The following is an 11511-nucleotide window of genomic DNA, read 5'->3' on the forward strand; positions in this document are numbered from 1 at the left end:
CCTTGTACCGCTGTAATCCATGTTACACAGGACACCCACAGTGTTGTTAATTAAGGGAATTCCAGATCTTTGACCCAGCAACAGTGAAGGAACTGCAATCTAATTTTAAATCAGGTTGGTGTATGACTTAGGGGGCAACTTGTAGATGGAGATGCTTCAATGTAACTGCTGCCTTTTGTTTTAGAAAGTAGAGGTCATGGGTTTGGAAGGTGATGTAAGAGAACTCTGGGTAATTTGCTGAAGTGCATCTTGCAGATGGCCGACACTGCTGCCACTGAGTATTGAAGATGCTGGGAGTGAATATTGAAGTTATTAGGTAGCGTCCCAGGCCAAGTATCTAGTTTCCTGTTGATTTGCTGGATGAGGACATGAACCAGGCCAGTTGTGGAGTTCTCCATGGACAAGAAGAGACTCTAAGCAGCAATTAAGCATCTTCCAGTTAAAGTGATGTGGCCCTGAGCTGTGTAACCCTCTCAGACTCTGGCTGGGATGAGTGCAATGCCTTTAAGAAAAAACTCAATGCAAATTACAGCCCTCCCAACCGTAGAATGAGAGGAAGTCCTGCATGCCAGTGAGCCGCATCTGATCACAGCAGTTACCACCCAGCGTGGCAATCCAGTCAGACCGGGAGGCCGGGACCAGTGCAATATTGGAAGGTAATGAAACAACAGTGCACCTCATCCCGCACCAGACGGTCAGTTGGAGCAGCTTCTTCAGTTCTGTAATATTGCCAATCAACCTGAAATAGATCATAGCAGCAATTAAACAAAGGAAGAATTGGTGGGGAAGGAAACTAGTCCAATGGGCTGAGTAGCTTTGCTCACAACCAAAGTGACCCAGTTGGACAAGCAAGTCTCAGGACCAATGTTCAACATTTATTTGGATTATCTCAGATTTCTAAAGCAAAACACAATGTCTTAAATTCATTCTTCAAGAGTTGGTTTGGTTTCATCATTCAATAATATTTTTTCAAAGATTACAAAGTTGTATTCCACCTCAGAAATCTAATAGAGAGAACTAAGATGTTCCAAACTTAAGTATGTCAGAACTGCGATCGTTTTGTGATACAAGCAGCGACATGAAACATGTGCGGTTGAAACCTATACTACAGGTGGTGGAAATTCCTGGATATATCTCACTGGGAGGATCCTAAGTTTAATTTCCCTGTGGAGATTGTTTTGTTTGGAGATTGAGGACAGACCGGGCTGTTATCCACTCAAGTTTAGAAGAATGAGAGGTGCTGTCATTGAAACACGCCACTGCTAACGGGATTGGCTGGGTGAAATTCTGATGGAGATGCTAGAGGGCACAACTTTAAAAAAAAAAGGTGCAAATTTAAGATGGTATGAGTTCTCTTTTTTTCCTAGAGAATTGTTAGTCAAAGAGAGCAATGGGGGCAGAGTCACAGAATATTTTTAAGGCTGTGTTTAGATAGATTCCCACATAACAAGGGAGTCAAAGGTTATAACTGGGTAGGCAAAAAAATGGCCTTGAGACCACAATCAGGTCAGTCATGATCCTATTAAATAGCAAGGGAGTCCGATGGTCTGCTCCCTACTGGTGTGATACTTTGGTTAATTGCTGTGATCTAAACTAATGGCTGTGGGGATATTAGCATCCCTAGATAATGCTGCATGGACATCACTGAATTTATTTCAACATCACTTTTCCAGCTCAGGACAAAATGTTTTCTCTGATGAAAAGATTTTAGTGAAGGCAGCTTTGACTGTGGTTGAGCTCACATTATGACAATTAAAGAAACTCGGAATGTGGATTAATGCCTGCTTCGAATGTAGGGCCACAATGCTGCAAATTCATTTTTTTTTACTTGGTGAGCCAAGTTGGGTTTCTTTGGAAAGGACAAAAACAAACATTAGGTAATGAATAACTGGGCTGTATAGAGGAACTGGCAGTCGTCATGGTGACAGGGCACCTAGCAACACCACAAAACCAGCTCAATGGAGAGACAGAACCAGAAAGAAGAGGGAGAAAGGCATAAAGAAAAGTGATGAAAATGGAGAGGAGATACAAAGGAAGAACTATAAACTAGAGCAGGGGAGTGTTTATACAAAGTTTACTCAAAGAGCACGGTAAATGATAACTTCTTTTATAAAACTGTAAACCCAACAGATTTGGAAAATTCAACTCCACATTAAAAAAGATATATATTCTGTTTTGTTCTTACCTCGGCTGGAGCTTGGTTCATTTTAGTGAATATTCCAGCATTATTAACTTCTTTGAAACAACTTCTGTAGCTTCACTGATCAGAGTCAGAAGTTACACAACCCCAGGTTATAGTCCAATTGGTTTATTTGAAATCACAAGTTTTCGAAGTGCTGCTTCTTCATCAGGTGAAGTCATCTCCGCTTGGAAACACCTCTAACCCTATCGCAGCTCCCCTCCTCCGCAGGTACAGGGTTCCCGGCCTCGGCATTAGCCTTGAGCTCTGAGGGAGCACTTTGTAGTTCCCTGCAATAGCACTAGGTCTAAATGGGTCTTTTCAAACCCGCCCTTTTTCCTCACACACCAACAAAAGACACAGCTCTGCTCACTCGGGCTTGTCCTGACACTTAAAGGGGCCACTGCTTCATTTTTTTTGCAAGTTTCAGCACCTTAGCAAATGAACATTGCCCCTGGGAGAGTGACAGTTTCTTCCACGTTGGATATGGAACGATTGATCATTTCTTGGGTCCAAGGGCAATGGCCCTTCTAAAATGCGATTATGAATAAGCAGGGTCAGTGTTGGAGAGATTGTGATCAGAATAGACCCACATTTACCCAGCTATAACCAAAGTTGGCACAGAATAAATAAAATGCCACATTCTCTGATGCTATGGTTTACTCACCCAATCGCAGCTGGTCCTCATGAGTGAAAGACTTCAGGGAAAGTATAGAAGAAGTTAGGACAAACCAGACCGCTTTGAGCAATAACAAGGGAACTGCCATTGCTTGTCCAAAGGAGTCAGTATCTCAGGTGATTCGTTCATTGTGATAGGAGAAGGATATTCAACCTTTGGGGTACTTAATGATGGCAAGTCCATGTCAACTCTTCTACTGGGAGCAGTCAGTACATGGTTAGGAGCTATCGACTGGACTGTTGGTGTGATTTATACTTTGTGTGTATACGCGAAGTGTTTCCATAATATGTCCAATGTGCTTTAGGGATAACCTACAGCACACACCTCATTGCACTGGAGTAGTATCACCAGCAGTGCCTTTACAAGATTGACTCAGTTCAATTGTAAGAAAGGCAGTCCAACAGCAATGGCTTTTCTCCTGCACGGCCTGCATCGAGTTGCTAATCACTCAAAATCAGCTCTGTTAAGTGAGCCACATTGTTCAATTGCTAACACCAGACTCATAGAAATTATTGTACTGGTCGCAGCAGAAGATTCCCAGGAGGACAGCAGAAATACTTTAGGTATATCTACAAAGCACCTCCAAAGAGGTCAAACCTCATTGCAGTCTCATTGAACTGTTCAGCTTGTGAGCAACCAAATGGAGATGTTTAATTTGGGAGGAGGCCAAACACATCACAAGACTTTGTCAGAAACACAGAGGGCATGTCAAGGCATTGGAGAGAGCACAAACTTCCAAATCCCCTAACCACCTGACCTGAAAACATTATCTGTCTCACATTTAAGAGTTGCAGACCATGCATTGGATTTAGCAGCCATCTCAGACTCATTGAACTGGAATCAAAGCAAGTCATCTTCAATTCTAACGAACTGCCTCACAAGAAGAGGAAAAGTTACTTCACAAAAAGACAGTTCATGGTGTGGAGCAGTGCCTCCCAAACTGCCTATTTCCCAGACAGAAGAACAATTGATTCCTACTCTTTCATTTTTCTGGTAACCAGCTCTACTCATGTTTTAATTTTACATGCTAATCTCTGATGTGAAACCTTATCGTCTGCCCTTCTGAAAGTCCAGTTAAACCATATCCACTGGTTCCCCCTTAGCAACTCTGTTAGTTACATCCTTGAACAATTCCAGATTTGTCTCTTTCATAGATTCATGCTGACTCTATTTGGTCCTATCACTGTTTTTCAACTGCTTTGCTATTAATTATTTTATTATGGATTCTATCATTTTTCCTACTACTAATATCAGGCTGACCGGTTTCTAGAACAAACAACAATGCAGCACAGGAACAGGCCCTTCGGCCCTCTAAGCCTGTGCTGACACATTTTTCTCTTCCGTACTGAAATGGTCTTCACTTGCAGGATCCGTATGTCTCTATATTCTTATATTTCTTCCTTCCTAATTTCCTAAGAAATTCCTTCCTATTCATATATTCTTCTAGGTGTTTTTTTTATGCTACTTTTGTGTGCTTCTACAATCACCTCTGGCAGCCCGTTGCAGGCACTCACCACACTTTGTGTGAAAAACTTGCCTTGCACGTTTCTTTTAAGCATCACCCCTGCACCTTGAACATGTATCCCCAATAGCTGACCTCCACATCCGGGGAAAAAGCCTTATAATTTCTACACTAATCATGCCATTCACAATCTCATAAACTTCTGTCAGGTCACCCTTATCTTCCTGTGTTCCAGTGAAAACAAACTCAGTCTTTCCAACCTCTCTCCATAACTTAATCTCCCATACCAGGCATCATCCTGGTAAACCTTTTCTGTACCCTCTCCAAAGCATCCACATCCTCCTCCTGTGGAGACCAGGACCATACACAGTATTCCCCGTATAGCCTAGATAAAGTTCTATAAAGCTGTAGCATAACTTGCCTATCCAGTCAATGCTTCTTCCAATGAAGGTAAGAATGCCATAGGACTTTTCTACTACCTTATCTACATGCGCTGCCATCTTCAGTGATCTGTGGACCTGCACACCCAGATCCCTCTGCATATCGATACTCCCAAGGGTTCTGCCATTCACTATATAATTTCCACCTGTATTTGACCTTCCAAACTGCCTCACCTCACAGTGGTCTGGTTTAAACTCCATCTCCCATTTATCTGCCCATTCCTCCAACTGATCTATATCCTGCTACATCCTCTGACAATCCTCCTCACCATCTGCAACTCCACCAATGTTTGTATCATCTGCAAGCTAAATAACTAGACCATCTGCATTTTCCTCCAAATCACTTACTTATGTGGACCACAATAATTCTCTGTTTTTTCCCTCCATCCTTCTTTTAAAACAGTGGTGCTAAATTATCTACCCTCCAATCTGCAGTAACTGTTCCAGAAGCTATAGAACCTTGAAAGATGGCCCACCGTGCATCCATATTTCCAGGGCTACTTCCTTAAGTACACTGGGATGCAGATAAACAGAGCCGTTTAATCTCATCAAATTCTCAAACACTGTTTCTCAACTAATAGTGATTTTCTTCAGTTCCTCTCACTAGACCACTTGTTCCTCAATGGTTTTGGAATGTGATTTGTATACTCCTTTAATGAAAATGAACAAAAGATGTATTTGCTTAGTTCCACTTTATACCTTTCTCAGTTTCTGATTGTAAGGGACCTACATTTGTCTTCACAAATCAATTTCTCTTAACACGTTCCTCACAAGTTGACACTTGTACTCTATTTTCACTTTCTTGATCAATCCTTTGGTCCTACTTTGTTGAAATCTAACGTCCTCCCACTCATCAGGTCTGCTTGTGTTTTTTTGGCCAATTTGTATCTAATGTTATCCCTCATTTCCCACATCAGCACGGTTGAGCCATCTTTCCCATTTACTGCCAGACATGAATAAACAATTAATGCAGTTCCTCCATGCTTCTTCCTATCCACTCTGGGTATCATTAGCTAAATAGCTGCCCTGCAAACTGCCAAAGCCTTTTGCTTTGTAAGCCTATGTATCCCCTCCTCCAGAACCCTTTCCCTGTTGTTAGAACCAATTACAGTTGGATGAGAATAAGAGACATTGGAGCAGAAGTAAGCTGTTTGGCCTACTGAATCTCCTACTCCATTCAATGAGATCACAGCTGATGTGATAATCCTTAACTCAAATTTCCTGCCTTTTCTCCATAACTTTGGATTCCCTTGCTGATTAAAAGTTTGCCCATCTAGGCCTCAGTGACTCAGTCTCAACAGGCTTCTGTAGTGAAGAATTCCATAGTTTCACTACCCTTTAAGAAATTCCTGCTCATCTTTATCCCAGATAGGTGACCCATTACTCTGAGGTCATGCCCTCTGGTTCTAACTTCTCCCAACAGAGAAACAACAGTACTCAACCATACAGTCAAGACCCCAAGAATCTTATATTTTTCAATAATGCCTCCTCTTGTTCTTCAAAACGCCAATGAATAAAAGCCCAACTTACAGAACATCTCCTCATTTAAAAAAAAACCTTCCTTGCTCAGGATCAACCCAGAGAACTTCCTGCCTCCAAAGTCAGTATATCCCTCCTTAGATGAGGGGGCCAAAGCTGTTCACAACATCATAAATGAGATAACAAGGTGTAGAGCTGGATGAACACAGCAGGCTAAGTAGCATCAGAGGAGCAAGAAGGCTGCCATTTCGGGCCTAGACCCTTCTTCAGAAAACCCTTTTGGCCCGCTGTGTTCATCCAGCTCTACACCTTGTTATCTCGGATTCTCCAGCATCTGCAGTTCCTACTATCTTTCTGCAACATTATAAATGTGTTCTGACTAATGTTCTACATAGTTTTATCCAGGCTTTCATAATTTTATCCTCTATTCCCTTTGAAATAAAAGCTAACAATCCATTTGCTTTCCCTATTATCAACAGCACAGGTTCAGCAGAGGTCACCATGAAAGCCCTACCTGCTCAACTTTGCATCTTGCCTGAAGCATGGTAACCCTCAGATTAAACTCACCATTCATTGTGGTTTTCTACCTCTCATATAAGAATGAAGCCATATGGTCTTCTGGGAGTATAGCAACTTTAGCTTTATCTCCCAGCACTGATCTCTGTGGCACTCCACTAGTTACAGGTCACCAAGCTGATAATGCCTCCCTTATTCCAACTCTCTGTCTTTCATTCATTAGCCAATCTTCTACCCATGCTAATATATTGCCCCCAGCACCATGAGCATCCATCTGATGGCAGAGCCTTGTGTGCAGTTCCTTGTCAAAGGCCTCATGGAAATTCAATTCCACCACATCAACTAGTTCCCCTTTATTCGTCTTGCTTGTTACCTTCTCATGGAATTCTAATGCATTTATCAGGCAATTTTCCCTTCCGGAAGCCATGCTGATACTAAATTCTCTATTATCTCCCTCATTCTAGATTCTAACATTTTCCCAATGACAGATGTTTAAAATAACTGGCCTATCATTCTTTTAAATCTCTCCCCCTTTTTGAATAAGGATGTTGAATGTTAAATTGGCAGGTTTCTAATCCTTTCAGATTTTTCCAAAATCTGAGGGCTTTGGGAAGATTACAGTGTATCCACTGTCTCTATTATTATCCTAGGATGCATCCAATCAGGTCCTGAGGACTTCTCAGTTTCCTGTAGAGGTAATATGTTATTTATTGACTCTTGTCTCTTTTGCCCCTTGATTATTTCATATTTTTGGAATGCTATTGGTGTTTTTTGTTGAGAAGACTGATGCAAAGAATTTATTCAACTCCTCTGTTATTTCCTGGCTCCCTTTTTATATTTCCCCAGCTTCATTCTCTAAGGGGTCTATGTTTACATTGGCGTCTCTCTTCCTTTTCATATGTTAAATTAAATATTTTGTTTTATTTTCCATATTACTTGTTAGTTGGCCCTTAAAGTTTACTTTCTCCCTCTTTATTAATTATTGAACATCTTTTGTTGGTTTTTAAAACTTGCCTAATCATCTAGCTTAGTGCTAATCTTCCTTTCAATTTGATAGCCTTCATATCGTCCAGTACCCAGTGACTTATCGCAATTGCTGGTGAAAGCCAGTAACATTCCTCAATTACTTGTGAGCATCAATAATTTATGTTTACAATGTGTAATTAGTGATTGCTTCAGAGTACCAGTATTTGCTGGTAATTCCTGGTGAAAGCCAGTGATTGCTGGAGAATGCCTGTGTTTGATGGTGTTGCTGGAGAATGCCTGTGTTTGATGGTGCTGCTGGAGAATGCCTGTGTTCGCTGATGTTGCTAGAAAATGCATGTGTGCGATGGTGTTACTGGAGAATTCCTGTGTTCGATGGTGATTACTGGTGCATGCCTGTGTTTAATGGTGTTGCTGCAAAATGCCTGTATGCGATGGTGTTGCTGGAGAATGCCTGTGTTCGATGATGTTGCTGGAGAATGCCTGTGCTCGATGGTGATTACTGGTGCATGCCTGTGTTTAATGGTGTTGCTGCAAAATGCCTGTATGCGATGGTGTTGCTGGAGAATGCCTAAGTTCGATGATGTTGCTGGAGAATGCCTGTGTTCGATGGTGATTACTGGTGCATGCCTGTGTTCGATGGTGTTGCTGGAGAATGCCTGTGTTTGAACATAGAACATAGAACATAGAACAGTACAGCACAGAACAGGCCCTTCAGCCCACAATGTTGTGCCGACCATTGATCCTCATGTATGCACCCTCAAATTTCTGTGACCATATGCATGTCCAGCAGTCTCTTAAATGACCCCAATGACCTTGCTTCCACAACTGCTGCTGGCAACGCATTCCATGCTCTCACAACTCTCTGCGTAAAGAACCTGCCTCTGACATCCCCTCTATACTTTCCACCAACCAGCTTAAAACTATGACCCCTCGTGCTAGCCATTTCTGCCCTGGGAAATAGTCTCTGGCTATCAACTCTATCTATGCCTCTCATTATCTTGTATACCTCAATTAGGTCCCCTCTCCTCCTCCTTTTCTCCAATGAAAAGAGACCGAGTTCAGTCAACCTCTCTTCATAAGATAAGCCCTCCAGTCCAGGCAGCATCCTGGTAAACCTCCTCTGAACCCTCTCCAAAGCATCCACATCTTTCCTATAATAGGGCGCCCAGAACTGGACGCAGTATTCCAAGTGCAGTCTAACCAAAGTTTTATAGAGCTGCAACAAGATCTCACGACTCTTAAACTCAATCCCCCTGTTAATGAAAGCCAAAACACCATATGCTTTCTTAACAACCCTGTCCACTTGGGTGGCCATTTTAAGGGATCTATGTATCTGCACACCAAGATCCCTCTGTTCCTCCACACTGCCAAGAATCCTATCCTTAATCCTGTACTCAGCTTTCAAATTCGACCTTCCAAAATGCATCACCTCGCATTTATCCAGGTTGAACTCCATCTGCCACCTCTCAGCCCAGATCATTTGCTGGTGTTGCTGGAGAATGCCTGTGTTCAATAGCCTTGCTGGAGAATGCCTGTGTACGATGGTGTTGCTGGAGGATGCCTGTGTACAATGGTGTTGCTGGAGAGTGCGTGTGTGCAATGGTGTTGCTGGAGAATGCCTGTGTTCGATGGTGTTGCTGGAGAATGCCTGTGTTCGATGGTGATTACTGGTGCATGCCTGTGTTTGATGGTGTTGCTGGAGAATGTCTGTGTGCGATGGTGTTGCAGGAGAATGCCTGTGTTTGATGGTGTTGCTGGAGAATGCCTATGTGCGATGGTGTTGCTGGAGAATGCGTGTGTTTGATGGTGTTGCTGGAGAATGCGTGTGTTCGATGGTGTTGCTGGAGAATGTCTGTGTTCCATGGTGTTGCTGGAGAATGCCTGTGTTTGATGGTGATTGCTGGTGCATGCCAGAAATTAATGATGATTACTAATGAATTCCAGTAATTACTGGTGGGTGACTGTGATTGATCATAGAATCCCGACAGCATGGAAGCAGACCATTCGGCTCATCAAGTCACATAGACCCTCTGAAAAGCATCCTTCACAGATCCACATCCTTGCCCTACACTTCCAATGACTAACCTACTGAGCCTGCACATCCCTCGACACAATTGGGCAATTCAGAATGGCTAATCCCCCTAACTTGCACATCTTTGGACTGTGGGAGGAAACCAGAGCACCTAGAGGAAACCTGCACTGACACAGGGAGAATGTGCAAACTCCACGGAGACAGTCACCTGAGGCTGGATTCGAACTTGGGTCCTTGGTACTGTGAGGAAGCAGTGTTAACCACTGAGCCACTGTATGCCAGTGACTGCTGGTGAGTGCCCATGATTGGTGAATGCCAGTGACTGCTGGTGAGCGCCCATGATTGGTGAATGCCAGTGATTGATGGTGAGTGCCCATGATCGGTGAATGCCAGTGATTGATGGTGAGTGCCCATGATTGGTGAATGCCAGTGATTGATGGTGAGTGCCCATGATTGGTGAATGCCAGTGATTGATGGTGAGCGCCCATGATCGGTGAATGCCAGTGATTGATGGTGAGTGCCCATGATTGGTGAATGCCAGTGATTGATGGTGAGCGCCCATGATCAGTGAATGCCAGTGACTGCTGGTGAGCGCCCATGATTGGTGAATGCCAGTGATTGATGGTGAGTGTCCATGATTGGTGAATGCCAGTGATTGATGGTGAGTGCCCATGATCGGTGAATGCCAGTGATTAATGGTGAGCGCCCATGATCGGTGAATGCCAGTGATTGATGGTGAGTGCCCATGATCGGTGAATGCCAGTGATTGATGGTGAGTGTCCATGATTGGTGAATGCCAGTGATTGATGGTGAGTGCCCATGATTGGTGAATGCCAGTGATTGATAGTGAGCGCCCATGATTGGTGAATGCCAGTGATTGATAGTGAGCGCCCATGATCGGTGAATGCCAGTGACTGCTGGTGAGCGCCCATGATCGGTGAATGCCAGTGATTGATGGTGAGCGCCCATGATTGGTGAATGCCAGTGATTGATGGTGAGCGCCCATGATCGGTGAATGCCAGTGATTGATGGTGAGCGCCCATGATTGGTGAATGCCAGTGATTAATGGTGAGCGCCCATGATTGGTGAATGCCAGTGATTCATGATGAGTGCCCATGATTGGTGAATGCCAGTAATTGATGGTGAGCGCCCATGATTGGTGAATGCCAGTGATTGATAGTGAGTGCCCCTGATCGGTGAATGCCAGTGATTGATGGTGAGTGCCCATGATTGGTGAATGCCAGTGATTAATGGTGAGCGCCCATGATCGGTGAATGCCAGTGATTGATGGTGAGTGCCCATGATCGGTGAATGCCAGTGATTGATGGTGAGCGTCCATGATCGGTGAATGCCAGTGATTGATGGTGAGTGCCCATGATTGGTGAATGCCAGTGATTAATGGTGAGCGCCCATGATCGGTGAATGCCAGTGAATGATGGTGAGCGCCCATGATCGGTGAATGCCAGTGATTGATGGTGAGCGCCCATGATTGGTGAATGCCAGTGATGAATGGTGAGTACCCTTGATTGGTGAATGCCAGTGATTGATGGTGAGCGCCCATGATCGGTGAATGCCAGTGATTGATGGTGAGCGCCCCTGAGCGGTGAATGCCAGTGATTGATGGTGAGTGCCCATGATTGGTGAATGCCAGTGATTGATGGTGAGCGCCCCTGAGCGGTGAATGCCAGTGATTGATGGTGAGCGCCCATGATCGGTGAATGCCAGTGATTGATGGTG

This window comes from Stegostoma tigrinum, chromosome 47 (assembly GCF_030684315.1).
Source record: "Stegostoma tigrinum isolate sSteTig4 chromosome 47, sSteTig4.hap1, whole genome shotgun sequence".
Taxonomy (NCBI): Eukaryota; Metazoa; Chordata; class Chondrichthyes; order Orectolobiformes; family Stegostomatidae; genus Stegostoma; species Stegostoma tigrinum.